Here is a 25,891-nt window from a genome sequence, read left to right as displayed (position 1 = left end):
TCCAGGTAATATTGAACCAATAAAGTGGCACAGTAACACATTTTAGGCAATAAGAACAAAAAATAAATTAATTTTAAAACATACATAGAAATTCCCATAGGGTTGGAAGTCATCAAATTGAAACTTTATCATCAGTAATTTCAAAATGAAGTATAAAAGAATTGGAAGACAGCTTTTAAAACCACAACTCAGGTTCAGTTTGGCTGAGAATAACATTTTGTAACACACATAAAGACAGTGTAGGCCTCAATAAATTAATAAATCAAAGATATCTCTTTTGAATTGCAGCTCACAAGTTTGTTTAACACTCAACAACAGGTCTTTAAGAAGTGTTTTTACTTCAGTTTAAGTGTGATTTCTAATGTTTCTTTGTCAGACAATACAGTGATTCACTTGACATTGTTTTTGTTTAGTTTTGTTAATCGTTTTTTCCCATGAGATGAATTCACTCTAATTTCAGCTGTGTTCTGGTGTTTCCGTTGAAGCCACAATATCAACGTTTGTCATTGTTTTGTTTTTCAATCCGTGAAAACACCAGATTTGTCACTTTGGCAGTGTCTTTGGAGGGCACATTGACATCAGTAGTTAATGGATATAATACAGTATAGTTAAGAAACAAGTTTAGATTAACTACGGCCGGGCCCGTGGAACGTCTCCACGCCGGGTAGCACATACCACGTTGCCGATAATTCAGTCAAATGACTGGTTCCACCGAGTAAAAAAAGGTCTCAGAGAGGCTCTTTACATCCACTCATAGAACATCCATGTCAAAATACTGCTTGATTCAAGGAGCATTAACGGAGGAGTAGTCATTTGGCCCCCTGGCGCACATACGGAGTAATGGGCCACATTTGTATATTGGTATGTGTCAATGATTTAGTACCACCAACTGTCGCAATATTTGACTCACAAATAAATGAAATAAGACTGTAATGGAAATCGCCAAAAAAAATTGTGCGAGGCATAATCGCATAATTGTAATCTATGTTGAATTACCATTGAAACAATATATCACATAGCTATGTTCCCATAAATTTGGAAATTACCGGAAATAGGGAGTGGGCCCCGGACCCCATTTGAAAAAAAGGGGCTCCGAGCGTCTCATCATATTCATTCATAGAGTATTCATACCAAACTGCATTCTGATCTAACAAGAACAAACAAGGAGTAGTCATTTAAAAAATGGGGCCCCCTGGCGCCCCCGTGACATGTAAGGGGTAATGAGCCCCATTTATATATTGGTATGTGCCAATGATTTGGTACCACCAGCAATCGTAATATTTGACTGTTTTTTTTTTTTCTTTTGGGCCCCCTTGGGGCCTACCTGGGCCCCAAATCAAAAATCGGGATCGGAGCATTGATGCATACACATCCATATATTATATCTACTAAATTTCAGCCCAATCTGTTCCCAAATAACAGAGGAGTAGCAATTTTAACTAGTGTACACAACAACAACAAGAAGAACAAAGAGAGTGGCGTTTTGAGTCCAGTAGCCAGGCCTAATAAAAACTGTTATTTATCATCCCCAGCAGCTTTAACAATACTTTGCCACTTGCATAACAAACAAACACAAAACTTTTGAGTTTAGCCTTTTATCTCCTTTTAAAAATACAAACATTCAGATAGTTTGTCATATAATAGAACAACTTCATAGTCTTTCCTCGAAAGAAGCATGTGCTGTTTTTCTTGGCAGAAAATAAAAGGCCACGTTCCACTTCTGAAAACATATAAGTTTGACTGGTGCCTGCAATAGGGAAGTGATAACTTCTTCAAAAGCCTCGCATCCAATTTTTCAAGAGTTTTGGAAGTCTTTCAACTAATGGATGATACTTTTTTTCAGTTTTCTGCCACAAGGCTTTGGTTTACTGTCTTCTCTCGGGCTCCGTTTCTTTATATATTTCCACTGAACATATACATACGTATGTACATTGTCATCAGAAAGACGAAAGTCATTCAAAGACTTTCACTTATACTAAATACAGTCTTGTCAAGCAGCCCACAATATTTTCTAACTTCACGAAGTTGACGTTATCATTCTTTTCTCTTTTTTGTTAGCGCATACATATCAATTAATTCAATCGACAACTTCATTAATGAATCACAGTTTGTTTTCTAATCTACAGTGTACATTTTAGGACATCCTCAGGTCTCAGAGTCATTTGTCAGACCAAACGGACTCAAAACCTCCGTCAAATGACACGACCTCAGGCTTCAAAGTAAAAGTTGTCAGACTCAACGGCCTCATGATGTAAAACACGACATGACGTGGCATTTTGAAGAAACCAGAAATACACATGATGTCATCATTATGTGCTGATAAGTTAAAAGCTGTTTTTTTTGTTTGTTTTTTTTAAAGGTTACGATATATCAACGATTCATTTTACTATCTAGTTATTAATCAAACAATATCTTGATATATGTTTACTTAAAAAAAGAAAGAAAAGAAAAGGACAGCTTTTCAACTTCATCATGTGTACTTCCAGTTCCTTCAAAATAAAAGTGTATTATTTGAAAAGGGTGGCTCTTGTTGTGAAGGTAAATCTTATTTACCTTCACAGGTACATTTACTGCTTTTGAAGCGTTGGTTTGGATGAAGTGACAACAATTTGGTTCAAAGCCAGATTAAAAGCTTTCGTCGGAAATTACACACTCTAAATAAACCACATGTTCTTAATCTAATACATTTTTTATGTGTCCACGGGCACTTACATAACTCACTTGAGCATTCTGACTAAATTAGATTAGGTACATTAAAGTGAATTAAAGATATTTAGTAATCTTTAAGAACAACTATGTCCATCTGGTGTAATAAAAAAAGAAAACAGAGAAGTGTTGCGTGTTTAGATGAACACCACACATACAGGGGTTCTCCTTTTTGTCGCCGTCAAATAAATAGTAATGATTACATTTTGTTTAGCAAACTTATAACAACCACCAGTTATAATTCCTTACATCATCTAGGTCAGTGTTTCTCAAACTGGGGTATGCGTACCCAGAGGGGTAAGTGAGCAATCCATTTCTATGCATGCTATTTATTTCATTTATTTCCAAAGAATTTTTCAACCGAGCCAACGTTTTTTGTTACAACTCATAACACAGATTAAAAACCCAAATAAATGCCACCAAATTTCCACTGGATGCGTAACGGCTTCGCTGTGAAACGTCTCTGTGCTCCGCTGTCCGTCAATCCCCACAGCCTCTGTCTGTGATGCACACTGTTTCAGCTCAGGTGGGCAGGAAATCTCCCTAATTCACGCGTAATCATGAGATATAATGAGTTGTAGTTTCTATAAAGAGAACTACAAAACCATATCAACAGTTTGTTGTGTCCTTCAAGAGGAGCAGAAAGAAAACAACTCGGTCATGGCCTGTAGATCTTCCGCTTTTGTATAGATTATTGTGATTCACCCGTGGATAAGTGCAATATTTACATGTGAAATATGATGAACTGCAGACCTGTCCAGGGTGTACCCCCACCTAGCGCCCGAAGAAAGCTGGAGATAGGCACCAGCAGACCCCCACGACCACCAAAAGAAGCAAGCGGGTCAGACATTGGAAGGAAATAGGATCCGCCTTGAGTATTTTATTTTAAGAATAAACTGGATGTTTCATTCTTTGTCCATGCACTACCTCCTGTCCCGTACAAACTTATCTTTGATAAATGTACGCATGCTCCAGCATCAGGCAAAAATAGAAGCTGTGCATATGTGATGCGGAGGGCACCGGACTCGTTCCAGAGCCGCGACGCATTACACCTGCAGGTGGTGGAAATTGATGCATTGATTAGAATGAAAATGTATCAGTTCCGCTTCGATCTTCAACCGTTCTGTATCCAGTAAAAACTGGGGGTTAGCATCCTTTTTATTACTGCTTTAGAGGACAAGGGTCAAACTCAAGATCCATGAGTCAAATCCAACCACCAGATTGTCCAATCAGTCCTTCAGTAAAAATGACAAAGAAGGCTTTAAGCAATTATTACCAAATCTTTTTGCATCTTAGTTAATTAATAATGTGGTAAAACTATAAAGTTTGAAAATACAATAAAAACAGAAATTATATTTTTAAATGTGCGTTTAATATTGCAAGCAGTTGATGAGATTGTTGGTGAAATTTATATTTTGAAATATTTTATGTTCACAGACAATGTTGTAGAATCAGGACAAAATGGCATGTATATAGTAGGGATGCACCGAAATGAAAATTTGAGGGTGAAGCGAAATAAAATATAAACACTTTGCCGTTTTTCACTATTTTCTAAAATAGTGCATAAATAGCCAAGAATACATTTTTAGACATGTTTTTTAAAGAGAGTAAATGTTTATTGAATATTATGACATTTTCTAAATATTCCAGTAACCTTTGCTTTTCAAAAAAAGCACAACAAAGTTCAAAGCTTAAGTGCATTAAAGGGGAGGTATGATGAAAAAAATGCAACGCGCACACACTTTTCCAACTCTAAATCACTGCACGTTGTTTGATTGCGTCATTGCGGCACATGCTCCTATTCGGCCTTGCTTTAAACTCACCAAACCGAAAGCTGAATGTGGCTTTTTTTGCAATATATTCTGCCACCAAATATTCGGTGCATCCCTAGTATATAGAATAATTTAAGGCAGACTATTGATATACAGCATATTATACAGTGTATGTTGTAATCCATCAGCATACAGTATGTGGCAGAATAAGTGAACACTAAAAGCAGAAACATCTGGCTAAATGGATCGCTGCCTGACAGCCAGCAATAGGCTGTGAAAAGAGTGCAGGACAGAGCTGCTCATGCAACACATACTAATTACGCCTGCATGACTGTGTGAAAAGGAAAAAAAGGGGAGCTGGAAAAGATTGGGGGAAACAAGTTCCATTTACAGCGATAAAATCTGTTAATCTGCCTGCGCTGGCTCTCCACTGCACATCAGCCCCCATTCATTTCCCTGAAGAACCTCTGGAGTGGGGTAACACCGAGTCTTTGACTCACTCACACTCAGAGAACCAGATGTTCCAGTTGATGTACTCATTGCATTGGCGAGGTAATCCCCTTCACTGCTTTTCGCCAGCAGAGACACATTTCTTACAAAAAAGGACATCGCCCGATACCACAACAGCTCCACGGCTGCGTGAAAGACGCTGATTATAGATTGTTCTTTGAGTAAAATGTGACCACAACTTATAATACCATGAGGCACTAAAACAACATGTGAACCCAACATGCATGTGTGCGTGGGCGTGTGTATGGGAGTATGAATGTCAAGCTCTGGCCCTGCTGTCTAGTTTTCCAGCTTGCAAAATGTGGAAAAAATGCAAAGAGACTCCAAGTGTGAAGCCAAGTGCCAAAAACAAGGAACTGGGAAAAACAATAATAATGTAGCCTGGCATGCTTTGGTGAAGGATGGACATTAGAGCACCAGCTTTACACAACGACGGTTCCAGATTCCCTCAGCAAACATCTCCTGTTGTGCCATCACGACACTGAAAAATGGGTGATTCACAATGACATCATCTAAGAACAATCACCATCATTAGATGTGGGGAGGACTTGGCAACTTTGGGGTAACTGCTCAGCTGTGTCATTTCACAGTGTAATAGTGTGAAGAGGGGAGCTAATCAGGGAGGGAGGAATTTGACCTGTCACCTCTGCCTGTGACCCTCTGCAGCCGCCGCAGCGGCTTATCTGATTGGTCTGTCTGGGAACATAATCATTTCCAGAAACCGAAGAGGGCCACGAAGGGTTTGGGGGAAAAAAGCCTTTTAAAAAGTTTAATTGCTGCAGGAGAATGAACTAAAAACTACAAGTGATGCATTCTTTCTAAGTTCCACAGACATGTAAGGTCTTACATAAGGATTATAAGACGACAAAGCCTTTCAAAAGATCTTCCTAAAACCTCAACATAATTCTTTAGGGCAGAGGTTCTCAAACTTTTATTTCTGAATCCAAGTACCCTCAGAATACTATGAACAATAAATCACAATGATAGAATTAGTCATAACACACATTGTAAAGAATCCCAGTTTGTAATTAAGTGGAAAGAAACAGTATTTAGTGACTCCTGAATAGAGTTATTTCTAAAGCTTTTATCATTTCCAGTCATCTCCCACCTGGTGTGGGACCAAGACTGACCCTTGTATTTTCAGTTCATGTTCTAATCAAAATAATTTTCATTATCATTATCATTATCAATTTGAACAAAAAATACACATTTTAAAAACCCCATATTTTTTCATAATTTTATTTGTTTTTCTCTCTCTCTCTCTCTCTCTCTCTCTCTCTCTCTCTCTCTCTCTCTCTCCCTCTCCCTCTCCCTTCCCTGTAGTACCATTGCGTACCCCCATTTGAGAACCATTTGCTTTAGGGTGACTTTCCTCATTGGACACGGAAGATGTTTAAAATTCAGTTTACAACTCTGCACCAGCGTCTTTTTTTTTTTTGTTTTTTTTGTTTTTTTTTTACAGGAAAAAAAAAAAAACACAAGCTGTGTGGGAATGTGGCTTTAATTTAAAGAAAGTGTCAGGTCCAACAGCACGAGACAGAGGCTACCATCTGTTCCTTTTGTTTATGGGCGCTCTAACAAGGTGTCAGAGCTAATTTGACAATAGTATAGTGATGATAAAAAAAAAAAAAAAAAGAGAGTGAAACAAAAAGAAACATGTCTGTCGCAGCAAACTTTGGAGAGGGGGTAGAAAGGACACCTGATCCCTGTGGGCTTTAGTTACATCTCTGAGCTTTTAATTAGTGCCAGCAGGAAGCTTATAGGAAGCTTATTTTTATTTATTTCCAGTGACATAAAGTGAAATGCAAGGAATGTGGTTTTTTTCTGATGTAATTCGACACCAGCTGAATGTTACAACCCTTTTAGCCACTAAGGAGCTTCTCCATAGCAGTGATCTCTGAGTCTTGCCAGATCTCCTTATTCTGCACAAAGACAGTCTCTCTCTCTCTCTCTCTCTCTCTCTCTCTCTCTCTCTCTTTTCCGCTTTTTCCACCTCTTTCGCTCTAAGCATCAGCATGCAGAGAAAAAGCTATCAGTAATCCCCTGCTGTTCAGCTCTGGAAACTGCCTGCCTGTCCCTATGCTAGTTATCTCTCTCTCTCTCTCACACACACACACACACACACACACACATGCACATCCCTAAGCATGAGCACAAGAATCAACCTACGCTCATGCTTGAGAATGACAATGTGGTTCCTGTAGGTCATGGTAGTATATCTTCACACACACACACACACGTGTAAAGCAGCAGGCCATGCCCGTCTGTATCGTGCACCACGGTTTAACCCCTTCTAATCCCCTCAGAGTAGCAGTGGCTTTACGGTCTATTCCCACTTTGATGCTCACCCTCTCCCAGTGGAGCTTTAAAACCAACATAAAGAGCACACTAATATACAACAGTAACACCGAGTTAAGTGTTAACAGTCAGAGATCGGATGACCATGAACGGCGTGTGGACACAAAGGAGCCCCAGCTCACTTACTGGGATAGGAAAACTTCATGACAGTTTAATTTTACAAGGTTTTTCTAAAACAAAACTCTGTGCATTAATGAGTAAAACCACATGGTTTCTTCTCAAAGACAAACAAATACATCCCTCCCTTTGCTTAAGGCAGTTTTTTGGCAGTAATGTACAGTAGAAGACGTCTCCTGTCCCAAAGCAATACTGTTTGTTTAGGTTTGCATTCCTGTACTTTATTGGTTTTGAATCTCTAATTCAAGTCGATTTGCTTTTTGCACTGCTTAAAAATTTAGAGTGGCTCGATTTCTTTTATGGTCTTCGTGTCTTCTAACTGTTTTCTAATGCTTTGTGATTAGAGCATTCAGTTTAGCAATTGTCCTATATTTAATTAGCTTATTCATCAGGGACAATACATAGGAAACATTAAACAGTAAAGATGCTCTGAACTAGGGTTATCGCTTTTTTTTTTTTTTTTTTAAGTTTGTGATCTTACTGATCCTGTGGCGGGAAAGAATGAACAACACCTAAAAGTGACTTAACGCAAGTTGAAAACATCCAAAATACTGACAATGAGGTCTAATTAATGAGAAATAGAAACTCAAGTTTTTGGTTGGTTCAAGAAAAAAGAAAAGAAAACAAAAAATATGAGACTTTAAAGGACCCATGTTAAGCTAAATCAACTTTTCTGTGCTTTAAACATTATAAAAGTGCTATTTAGGCTTCATACACATGCCCGAAGTGTTTTTTTCATTGATTTCCTTAATCGTTAGTTAGAGGGTGATTTGCTCTTTTCTTACTGTAGGGTGAGCCCAAACACCTCGCTCCAATTTGATGACGAGTTCCCACTTTGATGCACTGAGCTGAAAAAAGCCTCGCCTCCAGGAAGCTCTCTGCCGAAACAGACACGCCCATGAAGGTGAGCATTTCAGCGTTCTTCACACAGTGCTATGTATGTATTTTCTACAGTTTATGTACGTACCAGTGAACGCCCCGCCCCCACGCTCTGTCTCGTGTTTATAAAGCAGCATGAGCTCAGCTCTGGAGTGGGTGGGAGGAGTGTGGGCCGTCCTCTGGCCCTACGTCACCGTGCCGTGAGGAGGAAGTCAGGGTCCCGTATATAGACACGCCCACTCATGAATATGCATAAGTAGGCCGCAAATCAGCCTGTTTGTGTAGAGCTGCTCAGAAAGTGACTTTTCAGAGGCTAAAACTCTGGAAAACAGATAAGTCTGGGAAAATAAACCTCAAATACTATGTTTTTGGGGTTCTTAGAACAAATGGAGATGGGTGAAAAATAGCCATGGGATCTTTAAAGTCAGACCAGTGATTACCATTCATTCATAAACAGAACTGTGTGAAAACCATCAAAAAATAAATTGCATGTATATAGATTCTGCGGACTGTGTCTAACCCAGAGCGGTTTTAAACTAACAGGAAGTGAGGAAGATGGATGAAGAAGACTATACGCAGGGAAGCCAGTCAGCTACATCAGCACACATTTGAAAAATCAAATGTTGTGTTCAACAGCCACATAAACTGTTCCTCGCTTTCAAAAGAGGAAAGAATTTGAAAAAGACTAACACTCAAAATTCCCTCAAAAACAAACCCCACAACTCAACAAGCAGACATGCTGACTCGCTAAAACACAATATATTTTGCACAAGCAATTTCACAAAACCACATACGTAAACACTAAAATTCTCCAGGTGCACACACACACGCAGACACATACAAGCACGAGCACACAACTGAGTGTGTATTTCTCTCATTAGGGAGAAGCACTGCCTGCAGCTAAGTCTCCTCGAGCCAGTCTGCTGAAATCTCGAGAAAACCAACAGTACCAGTAGGAGAAGGAGAGGGACAAAACAGTCATATATAGCTTTTACTTGCCTAATAAAACAGAGTCGCTTCCAAAGAAGTGTAAAAAAAAAATGTAAGCGAGCAGACGGACACAAAGTAGATGCATAGCCTTCTCAGCAAATTGTCAAAGTTTAGATATTTCAAAAAGTGTAACATTTTATACAGCAATTTATATTCAAAATAGGTGTAGGACCTGCACAACCACGATCCAAAGGACAATAGGTACATTAGGTTCACATGCAAATGCCAAAATACAATGATGTAGTAAAATAAGTTAATTTCTGAAGCTGCAGTTGCTGCAAAATGCTACAATGTTGTCAGGAAACACTACACCTCCAAACAATTAGTGTGTTTTAGTTTTCAGAGAGACTCTGCAGAGCTATCTAAAGAAGAAACCAAATATACAAAAGCCAATTTAAATTGGTCAAAAAGTTTAACAAAATTAGCATGAAACGATAAGTCAACTAATTGTGTCATTGAATGAAGACTATTTGACTATCAAAACAGTGGTGTATTGCAGCCCTGGTTAAAAGTGCCAATGATGAATAAAAAACTAATCTGCAGACGCTATCTGTGAATGTAGCAGCAAAACAATGCAAAAAATTAGGGCATTATATTGCGATATTACGTTGCGCGATTTTCGAATAGATTCTAAATGCATCTATATTGATTTTTTTAGTAATTATTCTAATTTTTTTTAACCTTATTTTAACCAGGAAAGTCTTTTCCACTGCAGGAGACATTGTAACTGCATAAATAAGTGAGCTGAAACTTGGGCATGTTGACCAGCTTGTTTTTTTTTTTTAAAAAAATCTAAAAAGAAAATACTAACTTTCTGCATTTATTTGTTGTTCTAGGCATATACCTCAGTAAAGTTGCACAAAAGTCAAAGTTGGTTTAAAAGCCACAGGCAGATTGTATGTTATTTTTTTATTTTACATTGTTGGCACATGGCATGTTAAAGCCAATGTTTTGAGTGTAAAATATGTCAATAAAATATATTTCATACATAATGTTCTCATGAAGGTGTACACATGTACAGATTAGTTGTTTCTTAAGTCATCAAAAATAATCGCCTTATACTTTAATATCAGTATATATCGTATCGTGACCTACGTATCGGAATACGAATCGTATCGCCAGATGCCAGGCAATACACACCCCTACTACAAATACTCTAATATCAAGTTGGACATGCATGTATTTTATTAAGGAGTACCCCTGAGAGAGCCTTTAGGTGTTCTGCTCAATAAAATGTTTAAGGTTGTTCTTGTGCTCCTAGTAGAACACACAGAATGCTTTATGATAAACTGCTGCTACGAGCATCAACAACACAATCCATCAGAATTTTTGGAGCAAACACTAATTTCGTTATTTCAGCCCAAGGCTAAACCGCCAAATTGAGACTGACTGATCTGTTTACTTTAACGTTCAGGTTACTAAAGACCAAAAATGGTACATTTGTTGTTGCTTTTTCAAAGTCCCTCCTTATATTTTTAGCCAACATAAAGTATTACGGTATTCCTGACAGTGCCCAGAAAAGGCACTGTTAAACTTATGTTATAATTGTCTTTAAGAAACTACACTATACTCTATTGTGGCTCAGACATACTAGTGAGACAGTTTCTGTGGTAGGATCAATTGATAACTTAAAGCATAAAAACAGCTTCAAAAACTTTTAAATACAGTATATATATATATATATATATATATATATATATATATATATATATATATATATATATATGACAGATAAAGACATAGTATTGGCCTCATATCAATAATTCCAAGGTATTTCTTCCAAACAGTAGAAATTACTCACAACCAACTGTCGAAGGTTGAAATTGCTGCTCGCAAGATTGTTTTTGACTTCATCAAAAGGTCATGTGACTTGAACTTTGAAAAGTTTAGTTTTGCGTTTAGAGTGAGAATCCCGTAGAAAAATGGAAAGACAATGTTATGCAGAAAAGTGTTTTTTCTATACGCCTATCAGTCAAGCCTGCTCGTTGCACATCTGGGCAGGAGAGAGGGAGCGTTAAAGATGAAGTGGAATGTTTTCAAACTAAAAACTTTATTATTTATCTGCGGCTCTGTACCAAATGGTCCAGCCTGGTGGTTGGGGACCACTGCGCTATAGTGTAATCTGTAGAACAAACAAAATGGCATGGGATCTGAACCCTGTGGTACGCAGCAATTACCTCAAACCATGTCGGCATTGAACTAAGCTACAATAATATTTCTTTGGAATTCATTTATTTATTGTTTATTAGCATCTCCATTAGCCTTTGTCAAGATGAAAGTTAGTCTTTCTGGGTTTTGACACACATAAAAACATTAGACAAATATTCAATAACCGATTATGCAATCATCAGTTTTCAAAGTAATTATATAACATGGGGGAAAGACGCTACAAGTAAATAAAAAAACTAACCAGAATCACGTACATAAACTTTTTTGCCTCTGAGGATTAGGGCAGGCTTATTTGCATTGAGTGTTTTAACTTTTTCTTGAAATTTAATTTTGTTCTTATATTCTTTATATAACTAAGCCAGGGGTCTGCAACCTGCGGCTCTGGAGCCTCGTGTGGCTCTTTTGCAATGGCTCCCTATAGCTTTAAAAAATATATTGAAATACAGAATCATTATTTTCTTCAATTATTGATTAATAACAAATAAAATCAAGATATAACAATTTGTTAACCTAAAAATAAATCACGTTGTGCAATGACTCAGCTCCTTCCTACTTCACCTCCTGCAACATCTACAGACCATCAACTTTCCTGCACCTGTGACAAACCTTACGTTTTAAATCCCTGGTAAGATAACTAAACCAACAAAAACACTATTCTGGAAGAAAATAGAGATTTCAATTGTGTCATATTTAACCGCTAATGTGCTGGTTAAATATACATGCTTGATATGTGGCAAGAACGTAACAATTTGCATGTGTTGAACAACATGATGATGCATTATCAAATTCAAGTTACTTTTTGTAGCCCCTCAAATACATTAACTAAAAAAAATTATATATTTATATAACATTGTGTTCATGTAAACTGAGATGCGTGAGAATCTGAAGATGCAAGATACTGTTTTGTTGTTATTTCTTGATGTTATTTTATTTTAAACTGTTTCCATTTACGTGATCAACATAAATCAACATTAAATTAAATCAAACATTATTATGTATAATTTTAACTGTATAGAATTTAATTCACTGTATTGTCTTCATTGAGAAGGTATTTTTTTCGGCTCCGGAAGAACTTTAATCCAGGTGAGATGAGGCAAAAAGCCTCCTTTGAGAATAATGCTGCGTTCACATCGAATGCGTCTTCTGCAGCATGAAACGTACCGCAGGATCAAAAAATGTCCTCCATTTGCATCATACGCACGTTTGAAGCAAAGCCCCGCCCACCAGCGACACGTCCAACTCAGTGAGTTTCACTGCCTGCTGAAGTGAGGAGCTGCGCTCCTTTTTCTCCTCTCATAAACATAAACCACCAGCGAAAAAAGCCGGTGTGATTAGCGGCTAATGCTATCCTAGCTCAGTGCCGACATTCAAAGATGAAAACTACAGAGAGAACTTTTACCTGCTACTACCACCTCCTCAATGATTCTCCTCCACACCAAATCCTTCCTAGTCCGGTCCTGGTTATAAAGGCCGTGTCATACAGCTCCAGGTGGTCACATAAAGCTTCTACTACATGGTTGAATGGGTGAACAGACCGGTGTCCGTGTTGACGGCCTGACGTCATCGTCAACAAAGACTCTGATTGGCTTTTGTCATGCGAAACAGCCGCAGGAGTTCAATATTTTCAACTCTTGCGAATATGCGTAAAATCGGGAGCGCCAACGCACTTGACGTGCGGATCGCACTGCACCGCCGCACAGGAAAAATTTCGCATCTGGGCCGGATCTATCCATTGACTTTGTATGTATTTTGGACGTACGGTTATTTCGTGACGCATCCGGTGTGAACGCAGCATAAAGGTTGCAGACCCCTGAACTAGGCAATATGTTCCATCCTATTATAGCTTGATATATAACAGTAGATGTCAGTAGTTCTGTTCTTAGGTTAGGTGGCTCAATATAACTGGCTTGTCAAGTCATATGGTTATGTACATCTTGTGTATTTTTAATTTGATCATAAAAATGCTTTAGTCTCTTGTCAATTAAAAGATTACTGAAGAAAATGAGAGTATGAGAGAATAGTCTATTCTCAACAGGAAGCCATGATGGATTTTTGGAAGCCAAGATATACTAGTGCTATAAAGAAAACCGGTCTTACTGCTAAAGGACAAAGTGTAAATTGCAGCCCCTGTGCAATAGTCTTAAATAATTAAAAAGATCCGATCATTACTGTAGAGCACTCCATGAATTTGGATTATTGATACCAGACAGGACTAGAATAGGAAGGTTCAGTTCAACACGTACACCTTCAAGTGAAGTAGCTCTGGCTTGTTGATTGGCAGAATAAAAGCTTTCTGAAAACCAAACAAAGAATGGTTATTCATATTTTTCTTGCAGTTACAGTTAAATTCAGAGGATTTGTTTGACTAAAGCAATGTGCAAAATTTGAATGACAGGAGAGCGAACGCGAGGTGTTGAGGGAATAAAGAGCTGGAAAGAGAACAACAAGCAGCAAAAACATGATCGCTGCAGTAGGAGAAAAAGAGAGCCGAGATAGACACAAAAACAGAAAATAATAGACGGCCCCATTAGGCAGAGGTTATTGAGTAAATTCATCTCACTAGACAAAAGCTTTTCTCCTGTGCTTGTGTCACCGCTGCTTGCACCAAACTCAACAATTTCTCTTCAATTTCCATCCATTTGCAGCCCCCTGTGTCTGGTAAAAGCTAAATTGCCCATCTACTTTGCCTTAAAATCGCTTTCCATGCATCACCGGTCTATGAAGGCAGCGATATGTGTGCCTGTTTCAATGGACGAGGAGAAACCTGCGGTACGCTGCGCTCTTAAACAGAAAAACCCGAAGGTACCTTAAATGGATTTCAACACGTTTTTGACCCTGCGGTTTGCTTTGTTGTGGGGGAGTGGAAGCATTTACCATGAACACTATGTGTTTGTGTGTCTCATCAGCCATGTCCTACCTTGCAGGGGAATAAAAAAAAAAAAAGCTGGCAGAGTGGCATATAAGATGACAGGAGGAGACGAAAGAGGGGTTGGAATGGCGGAAAATGAAAGGAGAGTTCATTTCTCAACCTGCGCAAGAAGTTCATCAGTCACAAGGAAACAACAGCCAATGAAACAGGATCCAAACACCAGGGTGAAGGAGCCTTTCTCCCCTTTCCTCCAGGTAAAAACTAGGATGAACACTCACTGGAGACTTTAGGCCAATTATATTAGCCCCTCTTGATTTACTGAACAGACAATGACTGAGTCATTCGTTGCCTGGTTTGGTGCAACATCAATCATCCAGTGCAAGTGATCAAGTGCCAACCCTTAAATCTGCTTATGGATTCTTCATAGGGATGCAAGGACACCTGCTAGGGTGCCCTTGAGCAAAAACGCTGAACCTATGAGGCCACGCTCAACATAACAAAGGATGCAGAGGGAAATTCACCACAGGGCTTTCTGATGCTATTCCTGCACACGCGCACACACACACACACACGCATATGCACACGCACACACGCGCTTGTGAGTACGGACGCAATCTAACAACCAACCCTCGCCCACATGAGCGCATTAGGTTTGACTAAGCACTCAACAAAATTAAATGAGATAGGGTACGTGTGTGTGCGTGTATGTGTGTGTGTGTGTGTGTGTGTGTGATGAGGGAGAGTCACAACACCGGCTGACTCAGCATTTCCTCGCTGACTGCCACAGTCCTGTCGTTCCTCCTGCAGCTGCTCACAGGACAGCGACCTTAAAAAAAAGCAAGCCTGACAAATTCTGTCTCAAAACGTTAAGAAACACAACATGTCTCTGTTTAGATTAAATGTTGCCCCAAGAAGTTCATGAACATCTATTGTTGGTGCCCTAAAAACTTTTTTTTTAACCATGTGTGTCACGGTGAGGCCAAAATTAGCATCATTCATGACTAAACTTGTAGGAATAATTACAGCACAGAAAACAAAAATACCTTTTTTTTTACATTTTCATTACATATAATAACTAATATCTGCTGCTGTTGATATATATTTCATTTCAGCTTCAATGTTAGGGTAAAAGCTCAATTTCTGCCCTTGTTTTGCTGGTTTTCAAGGCTGTTGATGGAACTAAACCAAAAACTAAATGCTCATGTCAACCATGACTTGTTTTGCTGTTTGATAATCTTTATTAATAAGGCTTATAGACACACTACAAGTCAAAGGTTTTAGAACACTACACTTTTTCCAGTTTTTTTTATTGAACATTATTCATTTTATTGTGTCATTGCACTTTGAAATGAAAGCGTAGAACAAATAAGTAATTTGAGTTGAAAATGAAATCATGGAATTCATGAACAATACTGTTCAGCTGATGCTCATGAGGGTCTGGTACCACAGTGTGTTCCAACACTGCTTTTATGCAGACAAAGGGGGTTGGAAGTAATCAAGAAAAGTTATATTTGTATATTTCTGAAATGTACATTATTTTTCAGTTTTGGGTAACCAAACCTTTTTTTTTAACCTCTGGCTGTTCAGTATTTACCTTTGTACCATTTCAAGCTATTCATTGGACTTGAATTGCAATAAATAACTGGAAAAATGAGGGGGAGTGTATATATATATATATATATATATATATTTGATCTGTTTCATAACATAATAATCACATAAATGTATGTGGATAGGGGTTAAAAGGAGCTCACAGTAAAAGTTGAAGGTTCAAAAACAGGTCACAAAGTTGTGCTGAATTCTGCTGACTTGCTTCATTCTTAATATACAATTTGTTTTTGTCAGATCAAAACATGACTTGGCACGAGACAAACCACATTGACAGTAAAAAGACTTAACCAACAACAGCCTGGATGTAAGCCTTGATTTATTAAGTGAGTCGTCCATGTCGCCTCATGTCTGTGCAGCGCTCTAATGTCTTTCCTCTCGGCGTTCTTTTCTCTCTCCGACTTCTTTGACTTCCTAATCACTTCCAGAAGGGACTGAATCAAAATTGCACAATCTCAATCTCCATGCTGTTGTTTCTACCCCCTCCCACCGTCCTCTTTCTATTTATCCTGCTCCCTGTGCTTCTCCCTGCCACCTTTCTTCTTCCTCTCTCGTTTCTTCTTCTAACCCCAACTCTGTCCTTATTTCTTTTCTTAAACTTTCGTCCTTTTCTTTAGATGCTAAGGAATGTCACTCACAATGCACTTAATGCGTTTGTTACAGCAAATCAAACAATAGTCTAAAACTCATTTTTAAATAACTAAACTAGGTTTTCAAAATGTCTTTTAATTTAAATTAATAAGTTTTCCATGCTTTATGGTAATCTACTGATGAAGCAAAAGTCAAACATGGACAAAAGTAAGCCCTCCCTTACCTTCTCATTTGAGATCCTCACAGTTACAATTTTCTCATTTCATCTATAGCTTTTTTTATACATAAATTCAACCTGTATCGGTATGTTTACCGATAATGTACCAAACAAATGTGTTCATTAAGAAAAGACTTAAATTCTGTCAAATGTTCTGAAGCCACAGGCTGATGACCAGCAACCCAGCAGGAATATTTGTTCATCTGCAGAAAATAAGCATCCAAAGCAAGTGTATCCAACTCAAGGCCTGCCAGCACTTCAAATTCAGCCCACAGAAGGATATAGTTCAATGATAAATTATCATATAGTTTAGTTCATGGCGTCTAAGCGCCTCCGATTTTACAACTTTCAATGAAATGCCACAATATATGCAGGGGCTTGTAATGTTTCCCTGTTTATCACTAATTGAATGCAGTAAAATGAAGGGTGTCCCAAACCAATCATGATATGGGAAATTGGTCCGATATCAACAAATATAGTATTGGATTTAGGGCTGGGACAAACCGATATTTTTAAACGATTAATCTACCGATTAATTTTTTCCAGTTCGATTCGATTCGATTATCAATTATCGACCCATTAATTGACTAAAAGTAATTTATACATGTTGATTTACACATTGCATGTGTGTGCGCGCGTGTGTGTGTATGTGTGTGTGTGTTGCTGCAGCTGATGTCACCGCAGGTGTTTCCTCCTTGTCCCATTGACGCACTGACATCCGGTCACACCCGGGATAAAGGACGAGGGTTACGGGGAACAGTTGCCTTTGACGGATGAGTGCATGTCTTCACTGCCTTGCACTTTTGAAACTCGGAGGAGCCACTCGCGTTAGTTATTCCCCGGCGCCGCCATCTTTGTTTTGGTCGGACGACGCATCGGCGCGCATTATTGACGCGTTGTCCTGGCCCTAACTGGATTACACTGGCCTGCATTTAAGATCTCGATATAAGCACTCCAATATATTTTGATTTATTTATTGGATTCATTGAGTTTGAGTTTATAGGTCTTCTACTTCATTTATTCTATTAAATAGTAAAACATGAAGGACGGAAACCTACATCTCCCTTCCACATTTCGTGGAAAGGAGATATAGGGGATAATAAAACTGAAAAATGTGTGCAAGAAAGACCCAACAATTCCTCGCAGATAATCCCACCTAAATCCTGGACATTTTTTATTTTTTAATTTCTTTTTTTTCAAATTGTGGCCACAGAATTTAGAGAGTTCTAAAGTCAAGAATCTGGAATAACCTGTATTTGTACTGAAACTGGTTTAAACTTAGGATATTATAAGTTAACAGTGCTTTTCTTCTTTTTTCCCATGTGAATGTCTAAACTCAGCACAATGATGTTTAAACTGCTCTTTTGACCTCCTGAGATTGAGATTTATTTATTTTTTATTTTGTAACTGATATTAAACAATAACTTGCCCTTTTGAAATCAAACTTGGTCGCATGTGGCCCCTTTGGATTAGGATGAGTTTGACACCCCTGATCCAACGCAATGAGCTAGTTCCTCAACTGTGTACGATAAAGTGGATTTGAAGAATTTCATGGTTAAAGTTGTCAAAAAGTACAATTTATTGCAGTCTATCTCAAGCTTCTGGATCTATTTCTACAATCTAAACTTTGTTCTATAACATTTGAGCCCTTACACTCCCCGCCTGAGAACAGATCAAACGCATCTCCTGGCAGTAGATACATTTTAAATTTTTGCACAAATGTTGTGTATCGTGCAAAGTAGAATCAAAAAACACATTTCAGAGGTTTGACGATTGAAGGCAGAAAAACATAGAAATCATTGTCTTCTGTGCTTTTAACCTCCCACATCTTTTCCATGGCTTAGGGATGGTCTAACATGCAGCACAGCAACGAGAAGGAAGGTTTGCATTTGGAAACCATATACGGACAAAACAAGAGCCAAGCAGTCTAACTTTGACCTTGGCAAAGCTCTAAATATACACAAGAGTCCGATATAGAGGGTAAGTGTGTGTGTTTTTTGTGTGAGAGAGAGATAAATATGTGCTGATTGGGCCGATGTTGCCAAAGAACAGGAAGTTTAGTGATATTGTTTGGACGCAGGCTGTGCACACACACACACAAACGCTGACTTTTTTTTTTTTGCTGCCTCAACTGTTCAGACAGTAGAGAACATATGGCAGAAATTGGCCATTTGGGACGGCAATTTCAAGCTACACGGTCTGCAGCAGCAAAGGAAGAAAGCAGGTTACTGTAATTTTTTTAATTGCTGACAAAATAACAGCAGAATTATCCGTAACACACACAAAAAAAAAAAAACAGAAGAAACTAGCCCGCCCACCTGCATGCTGCTGCATCTCTCACCTCAAAAATTCCAGATGCTAATGAGAGTCAAAGAAGCTCTTTGTGGGTTTGGGTTTCAATTTTGTTAGCAATCAGAAGGTTGCTGCTGCCGCCTCCGTCCTCCCTGTGGTTACCTGTCATTTCTGCACTCAGGCAAAGAGGAAACGTTCCAATCCACCTGTTTGATCTGCCGTGGCCTTTCACTGCGGAGGCGCCATCAAAAAGATGTGGGGAACTTAAAAGCTTCATCTGTTTCTTTCAATATCGCCCGCTCTCTTTTCCACATCCTCATGTTCTGATTTAGATCAAACCAAAATCACCAACTGATCGCAAAAAAGGATCAATACGTTCTCTTTGGAAGAGAAATACAACACCAAAGAAGACACATTTTTATTTAAGTCTATGTGAGCAAAGATGTTTCCAGTTAATTAGCTCAGGTTTTAGCTCCGTGGTGTGTTTTTACAGAGTAAGTATCTTTAGTTTTCTGTGTATGGCTATGATTTTTTTATTTCATTTTTTATTTTTTTGTTTGTTCATCTGATCATTAAAATTAAAGCTTCAGAAGTTTGAACACGCATTCCTCATTTTTAAAACTCTCTTCCAGAGTTTATTGCATATGATCTTTTCGCTGATTTCCTTTTCCTCTAAATTCAGGTATAAATTATTTTACCATAATTTTGCCTGTGAGATATTACATGTTAGAATGCGGACGTGATTCCCATTCACCAATCAGGGACCGGGCAACCTAAGCAGCCAGGGACCTCTATTGTTATCATGCATGTTCTTCCCTCTTCTTTGTCTGAGGTTGTCCTTCTTCCAATGCGTGAACGTTCAACACATTTTGCACAAAAGTCCAGTCCCATGCCAGATTGCCTTAGGTGCAAAAACAGGTCCTTATGGTGGCACTACAGGAAGCCTCCACATTTTAACATTTTGAAAATGCACAAAAAATCCACCATATGTGCATCTTTCACTAAAATGTAGTCCCAACACAGAAGAATGAAGTCCACCACTCCATCACAAAAACTATTAAACCTATCTTCTCCCACAATGATTTTGCTCAACTGACGCAGAAACTTGTTTCAGCACATCTTCAGACTGTGCCACACACAACGATAACACAGATATTTAGATTTTTAGAAAATTGAGCCGACAGTGCATCAAAATGTTCGACTGTAAAAGGTTTTTTACATATATATATATATATATATATATATATTTTTTTTTTTTTTTAAATATATATATAAATATATATATTTTTTTTTTAGCATTGTGCGAACAATCGGAGTCGATGCAAAAATGGCATTTTTAGGTTTTCTCTTATGGAGCCAATAAATCATTGTTTAAATAAATTACCGGTACTACTATCTCCATTCTGTCTGGATGCAAGATGTGTATTTTTGAGATTTTCGTCTTAAAAACTGAATTGTGTGAAATCTGCCTTCACACGCCAGCAGCTGCTTTTATGTTTTAGCTAAAATGACCTTGCCACGACCATTGCCGTAATAATTAAATTCTAAATTGAATCCACATAAGAAGTCGTGTCTAGATCCAAATCTATCCAGACAATACAAATAAAATATTTTCACCATATTCACAGAAAGTCTAAAGAATCGCAGTCAGTTCCATACGACATAAATTATTACCAGCCGCGCTGAATCCGAGAGATTTCTCAGTGGACTTTTGCCTATTTTTACATGTTGAAGCTATTTGAAAATACTGCCTCAAATTGACTGCGTCTTGCAGAGAGAGAAAATCCTGTCAACACCTCCTGCCATTTGGCTATCATTAGGCGTGAAACCTAGTGAGAAGGTTTCACAGATAGTTTTTACACGGCGCTGTCTGTCTTCACATCTGTCACGACATCAAACACAGCCATATTGCTGCTGATCGGATAAACCGCCGTCTAGAATGGGTCGAATAAAGCGTTCGAGTAAAACTGATATTATCAGATTATAGCGGTAGTGCTGGAATCAAGGCAAAGAAAAGCAAGCTTGTCATCCGGCGTCATTGGTTAGAATCCTCTTTAAGAGACTGTGAAAGACCAACTTCTCCCAACTACGGTGGGCCAGTTTACCAACAGGGATAATCTGCTGGACCTTGTATGTGTTTAATTAAAAGAAACAGACACTAAATGAATTATTGATTATAGATTGATACACATCTGTGCCTTCGGTGTACATAGTGACTGTGGGGTGATTAATACCCTTCCGTTCCAGTCGAAGGCAGTGAGTGGTGCATAAGTCAAGGGACATGGGAATCTTTCAATGCACCGAGGCTAAAAGGTAGGTAAAAAAAAAAAAAACACGGCGAGGTGCCAATGCAGTATTTAAAAGCTCAATCTCTGAGGGTACTTTGTAAATGTAATTATTAATAGATACCACAGCAAAATGCCGTTTTTAATCACACCCTTTGGAACAGCTTTCCTATCATTCTTCTGCTCTTGTTTATTAAAGGACCATGCATCGTCTGACGTTCTCGTCTCAACCCGAGTCTAAAAAGCAGAGCACGTCGAGACGAGCGCATTTCATGGATTGCATTTGTACGGGTTCCTGATTGACTTATTCTCATAATCGCTATAAACTCTCTTCAGTTTTTAATAATTAAACGCATGTTGCATTTTGCAGTATCCGTCTCAAACCCTACGTGGGTTTCCAATTCCATCTGAACAAAGTTTGAACACACAAGGATGATTATTTATTCATTTATTCCTTTTTTGCAACTGCTTGTGCTCCACACACAAACCCGTATCGCTCTCACATTACGCTGAAAGTCAAATATCAACAAAATGAGACTCTGAGCAGTTATTCTCAACCAATTGTCAACATCTTTAAACGTGTACCTTACAGCAAATGAATACAGGAATGAGTATTCAATGATGCTGCTATTGATGTGGATCTTTTGCTTTATATTTTTTGTCGACATTTTAACGATACCACACCTCTAAACCCGATTAGTGCCACGGCGCAGATAACGATGGGTTTGACACCAGTTGCACAGACGATCCTTTAACACTCTTTCCCTCCTGTGGCTTTTTCAACGTTACAATTAAATACCAAAGCTACACATTATTTTGGAATATGGAAATACATTAAACAGCATCTCTGAATATGTGCCCCCAGCATTTGGTTCATTTTGATTCCAATGCGGTTGAATAATTTGAACTTCTAAAGACGCTGACATGCCCATTCAGGCCATTAAAAAAAAAAAAAAAAACATTCTCAAAGTGTCATCTCACAAGCAAAAGTAAAATAAAGTAAAATATAGAACTTGAGGAGAGCAAGATCTTTATCATCCAAGGACGAATGAATAATAAAAGACTCCAAGAATAAAGTAGGTAATTAGGTTACAGGAGCTCAAAGCACAAGCGTGCATTGTCCCTGGTAAGAGTCTAAACATCACTCAAAACAGCTGAAAACAGTGAGCGTCCAGCCGGGTTTCTCAGTCATCATTTCAGTGGAACCAGTACACACACACACGTCACTTTGGATGTCACACTTTGGCCCAATAGTGGAGGTGATGCTCAGGGTTTGAGTCTTATCAACAGGAGCCAGCAGCGGCACATCATTCACAACACATCCTTAAACACACAAAGAAAGGGAGAGGAAGGATTTCTTCCTCCTCTTCATCTCTTTGCATCTTCCACATCTCCCTCACACACACACACACACACACACACACACACACACACACACACACACACACATTCATCCTCACAAGTTCACTCCTGGGAGTGACAAGAGAGCGAGGACTTAAGAGAATATTCAAAAAGAGATCTCTCCATCCCATGAGTCACACACACACACACACACACACATATAAGATGTAAAGGCATTTCTCTGTACTTGGCAGTCAACGCAGTGGCTTGATGCCTGTAGTCTCTTAAAAAATCTGCCTTTCTGCCTCACCTACGCATTTCAAGTCAAAAATGCATAAGGTGACACAAAACTGTCAGCGCGATGTTGATGTGATTCCAAAGCAGTGATGTTGTAAGTGTGTTTATGTGTGGGTGGATTAGGGGGGGAAACACACACACGCACACATATGCATAATCAGCACACATGTTGGTGGTAAACACCCACCAGCTACATCCAAACATTTACATTTGGCCCCAACACACACACACACACACACACACACACACACACAAATGAATGCCAATACACTTTTTTTTTAACGTGCACACACTTAGTGAAGGCAAAGGGAGTTTGGAGTTGAGCTCATGTCATGAGTTAAATTGTTTAAAAATGTTAAAGCCGAGTGTGTTTTGGGAGGCAAATGATTGTAACTGACAATGGTGGTTCAGTGGTGAAATCTCAAATACACTCCAATCATTCTGTGCGTCTTGGATCAAAAGAAGAAGAAACAATCCTCAGTTTCTCAATAATTCTTGACAATCAGTAACTCCATCATATGAATGAAACACAAGAGCGTAAAGGAACAGGTGACATGCTGGTGCTCATCCATCCGCATCCTCCGTCCCTGTGCGTCCTGGGCTGCTTCGCCCTGTGCGCGCTACGCAGATCGGGCGATGCTTCGAAAGGCGAGACATGTAACAAGCCCTGCGCTGATCGGGTAATCCACGAGGGCAGGAAGGTGTGAATGAAAGGAAGAGGGGGTGAAAGGAGCTGGTGTCACAGACGGAATGTACGGTCACATTTCACAGGGCGAAGACGCTCCAACATGCGTAAGAAACGATCAACAGCCACAAGAAAGTTTGCCTCTACTTACTTGTCAAATCGCCGTTTGCATGCGCAACGCTGGGCATGTTTCCACGGTTATGATGGCACAGTTGCAGCTGAAGATGTTTCCATTCCTTGTCAGAGAGCAGCAGCAGCAGCAGCAGCAGCAGCAGAAGCGGCTCCAACGCTCAGCTCCGCAGATCCGTGCACACAGGAGGGCAGCGCTCAGCATGAATGAGCGGCAGAGCTGCAGTTAAGACTCCGGCATCCCGTAGCTGTGGTGGAGAGAGGGAACTAGAGAGAGAAGCGCGGGGATGAGATACTGACAGGACTGCGCCACCACCTGCCAGTGATCAGTACTGCAGGTCCCTGAAGGCGCTTCGGCGGTGTGCGCATAGATGGCAGCATCTGACGCAGGACAAACTCAGCTCATCTTTGGGTTTAACATCCACATAAATGTTGGATCTGGTGTGCGCTTCGTTTCTGCTTTTACATCTTCTCCATAGAACACATGTGGAATCCGACCCGTTAGAGCAGGCATACGCAACTCTATCACAGCAGGGGCCACAAAAATGTGATTGTATCTGATCAGAGGGCCACATGATCAACAATCATGTCAGCATTTAGAATATCTGAGCATTAATACAGGGGGGAAAGGGGGGGGGGTTGTTGTCTTTGTCTGTGGTTTTATTGTTTTTTCAGTTTTTAGTCATTATGTGTGTTTTTGTTATTTTTTATGTTCTTGTAATTTTGTGTTTTTCTGTCATTTTCTGCATTTTTGTTGTCGATTTGTGAATTTTTGGGGTCACTTTCTGTATTTTTGTTGTTGTTTTCTGTATTTTCCTGTCATTGTGTGTAATTTTGTTGACAGTTTGCGTGTCTTTGGAGATATTCTGGAATGTGTTGTTGTTTTTTGTGTCCTTGTAGTCATTTTGTTTGTTTAACTGGTTGTTGTGTCTGTCTTTGGAGTCATTTTGTGTATTTTTGGAATTGTTTGTGCATTATGGGTTTTGGGGGTTATTTTGCGTATTATGTTGGGCTTTATATTCCTTCCAACTTCTTGAAATACAATTTTGAGGATTTGTTTTGGGAGACTGAGGGCCACATGTGGCCCCCGGACTGCCAATTGCCTATGTCTGCTTTAGAGCATCCATTCATTTTTCCCAAATCCGGCAATTTTCTTCAAATTATTCCACAAAATGTCCCCAAATTGCAGAAAAATGGGTCCCAAAATCAAATAAATTGAAAGTGAAGATCCTGCAGGGACTGATATCTGTCACACATTTCTTTGATATTTTTTAGTGCTGTATATATTTTATAATTTATCTTTCTGTAGAAGTGCATACTAGAGCACATTAATGATTAAATTATTAATTGTCCCGCCTAAAATCTGCAGCCCACTTAAAGTTCCCATATTATACTGTTTTTCATCAGTTTCGCACAGCTGTCAAAGGTCCAACAACACTGTATTCAGTATGCATTGCCTCAAACCCATTTGTGGTCCTGAATTTCAGCTGTCTTAAATGAGCTCTGCTGAGCTCTCCTGAGAACAGCACCCAGGGCCTGCTCTGGGTAAAATAGTGCTCCAGTAGTAGAATAACGCACAAAATGACTCCAAAAACACACAAAATGAACAAAAAATATGCTAAATAAACAACAAAAATGCACAAAATAACTCCAGAAAAAATACAACATTACTGAAAAATACACAAAAAGGACAACAAATACGCAAAACAATTACTTCAAAGATACACCAAATGAAAATAACAGAATAATAGACAAAATGAAAGCAAAAACACACAAAAATGACTCCAAAAACACAAAATTAAATGACAAATATACACTTAACAACAAAAACACACAAACCCTTTATTATTTACTGTTAAATAAGTTGCTTGGATTGGTCATCATTCTGACATGAATGTTGTTAATGTGGCCTTTGGATCAGAAAGTCACATTTTTGTGGCCCCTAAAAAAGGTATAGAGTAAACTAACACCAGGATACCCTTTTCAGAGGAAACAAACCTCAGAGAAAAATGCTTGAATGAGCCTTTATCTCACTTCATTGACTGAAACCACCTGCTGTATATCTTTTTTAAATAC

General features: G+C 38.9%; 1 protein-coding gene across 2 annotated transcripts in view; it reads right to left on the bottom strand.

Moving 5' to 3' along the window:
• Positions 1–24,063, bottom strand: part of plxna1a (plexin A1a) — a 339,887-nt gene extending 315,824 nt beyond the window's left edge. For both annotated transcript variants that reach the window (XM_028452103.1, XM_028452104.1), the window contains exon 1: positions 23,838–24,063. The gene's annotated coding sequence lies outside the window, so the exon portion shown is untranslated. The remainder of the gene's footprint in view (positions 1–23,837) is intronic.
• Positions 24,064–25,891: the final 1,828 nt, after the last annotated feature.

Source organism: Gouania willdenowi, chromosome 7, assembly GCF_900634775.1.
Source record: "Gouania willdenowi chromosome 7, fGouWil2.1, whole genome shotgun sequence".
NCBI lineage: Eukaryota > Metazoa > Chordata > Actinopteri > Blenniiformes > Gobiesocidae > Gouania > Gouania willdenowi.
This window is presented reverse-complemented; position numbering and strand designations above follow the sequence as displayed.